General features: G+C 45.7%; 1 protein-coding gene across 9 annotated transcripts in view; it reads left to right on the top strand.

Moving 5' to 3' along the window:
- The first annotated feature begins 51 nt into the window (after positions 1-51).
- Pwwp2a (PWWP domain containing 2A) overlaps positions 52-6,406 on the top strand; it is a 43,168-nt gene continuing 36,813 nt past the window's right edge. For 4 of the 9 annotated variants that reach the window (XR_001232339.1, XR_001232338.1, XR_001232337.1 and 1 more), the window contains exon 1: positions 428-1,023. The gene's annotated coding sequence lies outside the window, so the exon portion shown is untranslated. Of the gene's footprint in view, positions 300-421; positions 1,024-6,406 lie in introns of those variants that run through there. The other 5 variants (XM_013508906.1, XM_013508913.1, XM_013508900.1 and 2 more) reach the window with 5 other exon arrangements.

The following is a 6,406-nucleotide window of genomic DNA, read 5'->3' as shown; positions in this document are numbered from 1 at the left end:
CCGCGCCCCCGCGGGCCTTCCCCGAGCGCACCGGGCCGGCTCCGCTGCGCGCGCTTCCCCGCAGGCGGCTGTTCCGCGGCGGAGCGCCTTTTGCTCGTTTTAATGACAGCTTTAAGAACAAGCTATCAGTTTTTAGATAGTTTCTTCTTCAGTGGGGTATCCAGGTGTGGTAGCCTCCGAGGCCAAGTGGTGTGGCCTCTCAGAGCGTCCGAGTGACTTCCGATGCTGCAGAGAGAGTTTCAACCCACGGTGTGTTTGAAGGACGAGGAGATCAGAGTTCTCTTGGGAACCTCTGAACAGTAGGTTTTTTTTTTTGTCTTTTTGAGACAGGGTCTCGCTATGCAGTTCAGGCTGAACTTGAGCTCACTTTGTAGCCCAGGCTGGCCTCGAACTTGCAACGATCCTCCTGCCTCAGCCTCCCGAGTGCTGGGATTACAGGCGTGCGCCACCACACCCGGCTTGAACAGTAGGTTTTCATCTTTTGATTGAAAGTGGGTAAGGGCAGTGCGTTTAAACAGGTGAAGCAAGGTTTCCAGGCCGCAGTTAACCTTTTTATTCTCTTCTTTTGCAGATGTGAAGTGCAGAGACTCCCACTCACGGCTTCCCATTCTGTTTCCTGCAACAGCACACACTGATGGTGTCTCGCCTGTTTGGAAATGGCTTGTGCTTTACCTTTAATTCCTTGCTCTCCCATCAAGACACAAGAATCCTTCTTTTTCACTTGGGAAAAAGCCATTTAAGTCATACTGAAGTATGGCGTTGGGGGGAAAAACAGGGTACCTGTACAATTGCTCTATGTTTTTAATCTTAAGTTTTTTTTTTTTTTTTAATTTTGGGTTAGGGTTTTTGCACTTTCGCTTTCACAGTTAGAAAGCAGAGTAAGACAAGTGTGCTTTCTACTGATGTATTTATTTAACAGCAAGAGAGACACTCTAGTGTGTACGCTGTTGAATCAAACAGAAGAGGAGGCCAGTGATTGTGTGAGAATCTGAATTTCAAATCTGCAAAAGAAAGTGCAAAAAGGTAAGTTGTTTCGAGAACGGAGTGGAATGGATAGTGCTTTCCTGTTTGGAGGTGCTCCTTCTGGCAGTTTTGTTCTGTTTGTTTGGTTTTCTTGAGACAGAGTCCCGCTGTCAGACTGGCCTTGAACTCGCTGTATTGTCCAGGCTGGCTTTGTACACAGGGCGCTCTTTCTGCCTCAGCCTTCCAGGTGCTGTGATCGCACGCTTGCATCACCACGCCCAGCAGTTTTTTGGTTGAGTCCAAGCTGGCCTTGAACTCACGAATCTGTCAGTGTTTTGTTTTTTGAAAATGTTGGTAGTGAGTTTTACAGTTTTGCATTTTGGTCTGTTTTGCTTTTTTAGAAACAGGCATTTGTTTCTCTTGTTTTGGCAGTGGTGGGCCAGGGAACCAGGGCCTCCCTCATGCTAGGCAGGCAAGTGCTTTCCTAGGGCCCTGTAGCACAGCCCTAAACAGCAATTTCTTTTGTTAGAGGAATTTTTTTTTTTAAGAGTCTTGGTAAGTTTCCCTGCCTGATGACTTGGGTTCAAGTTGATCACTGGGTGCGAATGGGAGTGGTTTTCCTGCCTCTTCCTCCCAGAATAGCTGGGACTATAGTGGTTGGGACTGTAGGCCTCCTATGCCGCTATATTCCTTGAGCTGGGAGGAGCTGTGGTACGTTTGTGTGCATGTGTGAATGTTTGTGGTACTAGGGATTGAATGCAGGGCCTTTGCACTGATCGACACCCATAGCCCTTTCTAAATTTCAAGAGTGGCTGAGTTGCTGAATTGTTCATCCTGGGCTCAAACTTGTGATCATCCTGCCTCAGCCTCTCAGTAGGTATATACCACCCTGCCCAGCTAAGGAGGATTTTTAATATGAATGTTTTCCATTTCACCAGTATTTTGAAGTGAAAAGAGGCCTGGGAGGCATGGTGGCTTCACCTGTAATCCCAGCACTCAAGAGGCTGAGGCAGGATTGCTGCAAGTTTGAGGCCGGCCTGGGCTACACAGTGAGTCCAAGGCTAACCTGAACTATGTAGCGAGACCCTGTCTCCAAAAAAAAAAAAAAAAGAAGTGAAAAGATCTGGTTATTAAAGTTCTTCTTTTTAATTATTAAGAGAATCATACCAACTTTTTTTTCAGCGCAGGGATGGAACCCAGGGCCCCATGTGCATGCTAGGCAAGCACTATGACTAAACTACAACTTCACCCCCATGGCAACTTTTAATTCCAGAAATAACTTGTTGAACACAGTGGTGTGCTGAGTGCCGTGGCCCCTCCTGGGTGCTGTGAGAGAAGCCTGTATGAGACAGTCCTTGGCCTCCAGAAACTTCTATGGTAGATAACCAGGCACGAGAAGGGTGAGGAAGTCAAGCTCAGTGGCTTTAAAATTTAGCCGTGAAGGAATTACTGTTGGACGGATGATTAACTAGTTGAGAGTCCCCTTTTCATGAGTCAGTACATTGTGGGAAAGGGACTTGCTGGTAGATTTTGCAATCTGCTCTTTGCTGTTTTTGGAAGGGGGCTTTGGCAGCAGGGCCTCAGGCTCCCTAGGCAAGACTGGTGCCCGTGAGCTACACCACCCTGTGACTGGCACTACCCAGGAGATACTTTTTTACTCTTCAACTTTAAAAGTAATTTGTATCCAATTGAAATTGGCTATTGAGTTACTATCACTAGATCCATGTAACAAGATTTTTCTCTTGAGTGTCTGTTTTGAGCCTGGCGTCGCCTCTCGTTGTAGTGTTTGTAAATACTGGTGGTGTTTTCTTGTATATAGGAAGTAATAGAGGTTCATATAATTTGGCCAGTTTGTCAGTGGCAAAGTAAGGATTTAAACATAAGTTGGTCTGTTTCTAAAACCTATGCTTTTTCTACTTTAATATTAAAATGTTAGTTGGACTAACAAGTTTTCTTTGTAGCAAAAAGTGACAACTTTTGTATTTCTGGAATTTAGTGCTTACCTGGATTTTAGTGGCCATCTGGGTTTTGATTGCTGCCCATCCGGTGGGATAACTGGGAAAGAATTAACATTTGGGAGACTGTCAGTGTCAGCCTTTCTTCACTTTTAAGAAGGCCTCGTCACTGCTTTTATTATTTTATTATTATTCCCTCGCTGTACTGGGGAGTGAACCCAGTCTTCACACTGAGCTATATCTTCAGCCCCAACCCCTTTTTTTGTTTTTTGAGACAGGGTCTCACTGTGTAGTTCAGGGTGAGTTCAAACTGATGATCTTCCTTAGCCTTCCTATTGCTGGGATTAGAGGCCTGTGCTACCATGCCCTTTTTTTTTGGTCTTTATGTAATTCAGGCTGGCCTTGAGCTCACTTTGTAGCCCTGGCTGGTCTCAAACTTGTACCAGTCCTCCTGCCTCAGCCTTGCAAGTGCTGGGATTACAGGCATGGGCCACCATGCCCAGCATTAATTTTAAAGTTTTTTGTTTTGGTACTGGGAGTCCAACTCACGAAGCCAGGTGTGCATGTTTGTGATCTCAAACACTGGGAAGCTGAGGCGGGATGACACGTTCAAGCCTAGTCTGGGCCACTTAGTGATTTAGTGAGACCCTTTCTCAGAATGAAAGAAACAAGAGAGTATGTTGGTGTTAGGGATGGAATCCCAGGTGTCACGCCTGGAGAGCACGCCCTCCACCACCGAGCTGCACCTACGGCTCCTCTTCAGTCCTGAGGCTATTCATTTGGCTGGGGCCAGCACAGCTGAGCACAAACAAGCCAACAGACCCTGTGCCTCAGTTTTTGTTTGTTTACTTGTTTTTTTAGTTACTGGGGTTGAATCTAGGGCTGTTGTACTGAGTGAGCTACATTTCCAGCACTTTTTTTTTTTTAAGTTTTGAGGTAGGTGTTGCTAAGTTGCTCAGGATAGGTTCAAACTTGTAATCCTCCTGCCTCTGCCTACTAGAGTGATAGGACTACTGGTACGTGTTATGAGCAGCTTGCCTCTGTACACAGTTACATTCAGTGTAGTGACTTTTTAGCTTCTGAGATCAGAGGAGATCGGGCGTGTTCAGGGTGGTATGGCCGTAGACTATAGTGCCTTTTTAGGAAGGACAGTTGGTGTTATTGATTTGTAGCGCAGGCTGGCCTGCCTCAGCCTCCTCGGTGCTGGGATTACAGGTGTTGAGCTGTGTTTTTGATGGTGGTCCCATAAGATAAAATCCCTTGGGGGTAGTTGTCTTAGTTTGTGCAAGTATACACCATGATGTTCTCCACAGTAACACAATTCTTCCTGTTTTTCTGGTACTGGAGATCGAACTCAAGGCCTTACACATGTGAGGCAAGTACTGTGCACTTATTGAACTTGCCCTGATCCTCCTGCCTCTGCCTCCTAGCCTCTCCAGTGCTGGAATCACAGGTGTGTTCAGTCACACTCTGCATCCCCAGTCCTTTTTCTTTTTGTTTTTGAGATCAGGAACCTTGTGGCGTTGCCCAGCCGGCTTTGAACTTAGGATCCTCCTGCCTCATGGAGGTGTGTGTCATCACGCCTCCTTAACAGTGATACGCTCATAAGGCACCATCCCGTGGCTCAACAGTATGTGCCTGTCCTATGTAAAGTGAGCAGAGTGACCAAGGGGGTTGTGCCACCTTATTTTGACTGCTCCTTTCTTCTTTCCTCTAGGTGTCTTTTCTTTGGCAATAAATGACGTGGTTCCCCTTAAGGGGAGGGTTATTTTGAGTATGAGGTTGAAAACAGATTTTGTGTAGCAAAATGTCTGTCTGAAACTGAAAACCTTAAAAAGAAAAAAAGAAACTGAAAGCCTTTAGGTGAACCATGCATTCTGCCTTTTTTTTGTGGTACCGGGAATCACACTCAGGATCTTGCGCTTGCCAAGCAGGCGCCTGTGCCGCTGAGCTATCCCAGGCCCAAACCATGCATTCTGAGTTGATGCTAGGCACCCTGTTCTCTTTGGTTTTGGCGATCGCTGCTGTTCTGCAGAAGCCCGGGCCGTGCACACGTTGGGCAAGCGCTCTAACCCTGAGCCACACCCTCAGCCTTCTTAGTTTAAAGTACCGGCTTACTGCTGAACTCTGTAGCAGGGTCTAATTAGTAGCGTGGTCTGTTGATGAGCCCTAAAAATTCTGTTTGGATTTTCCTATTTGCCTTTCTTCCTTAAGTCTTAATGTTTTTAGACATTGTTTAGTTTTAATTTTTTTTTTTTTTTCTTTTTTTTTGTCTTTTTGAGGCAGGGTCTCACTACGCAGTTCAGGCTGGCCTTGAGCTCACTTTGTGCCCAGGCTGGTCTCGAGCTCGTATTGATCCTCCTGCCTCAGCCTCCCTAGTGCTGGCATTACAGGTGTGCACCACCACGCCCGGCTCTGCTAGGTTTTACTTTTTGAAACAGGGTCTCCCTGTGTAGCCCAGGGTAGCTTTGAAATCAAGATCCTCCCGGACTGGGGATATGACTCCGGAGTAGAGCTCTTGGCCTTCCATGCACAAGGCCCTGGGTTCCATGGCCAGCAAACCCCGCCCCCAGCCAGAAAAAAAATCAAGTTCCTCCTGCCTTAGTCTCGGTGCTGGGATTACAGGCATGTGCTACCATGCCAGGCTTGCCTTTATAGTTTTTTTTTTTTCCGGTGCTGGGAATTGAACTCATGACCTTGCACTTGCCAGGCAGGTGCTGTGCCACTGAGCTAAATCTCCAGCCCCTGCTTTTATAGTTTTTGACGTATAAAAACCATTCAAGTTATTTTAGAATAATAAATCAACCATGTGGTACCTCTTTTTTTTTTGGATCCCCAGATCTTTAAATTTTGAAACAGGGTCATTCTGAGTTCTCTAAGCTAAAATTTATTCACAGTCTTTTGCCCTTACCTGCCCAGAGTGCTGGGATTACCTGTGTGTGCTACCCTGCCTGACCTGTGGTACCTTCTTTATTTGGATTTTTTTTCCAGGACTGGGACTCAAATTCATGACCTTGTGCTTGCCAGGCAGGTGCTGTGCTGCTGAGCTAAACCCCCAGCCCCTTGTGGTACCTTTTTATTGGACTTTTTCTTACGGGAAGTGAATATGCATTGCCCTGTTTTAGCATTATTAGTTTTTACCTTTCAGCCAAATTTACTTTGCTTCTGCTTGCACTGGATTATTTTTTGTTGTTGTTGTTGTTGTTTGTTTTTTGTTTTCTGTTTTTTGTTTTTTTGGTTTTTCTCCGGTACCGGGAACTGAACTCACGACCTTGTGCTTGCCAGGCAGGCACTTTGCCGGTGAGCTAAATCCCCAGCCCCTGCACTGGATTATTTGGAAGCAAATCCCAGGCATTGCCATAAATATTGCAGCATAGATCTCTAAAAAGATACAGTTAAAAAATCATACTATCAGAATCACACCTAAAGTAGTAATGACAACTTTTTAATATCTTGAGACATCCAGTTGATTTTTTTTTTTTTTTTTT

This window comes from Chinchilla lanigera, unplaced genomic scaffold (genome assembly GCF_000276665.1).
Source record: "Chinchilla lanigera isolate Chin_1 unplaced genomic scaffold, ChiLan1.0 scaffold00007, whole genome shotgun sequence".
Taxonomy (NCBI): domain Eukaryota; kingdom Metazoa; phylum Chordata; class Mammalia; order Rodentia; family Chinchillidae; genus Chinchilla; species Chinchilla lanigera.
Note: the sequence above shows the minus strand (reverse complement) of the source record. Positions and strands in the feature narration are given on the sequence as shown.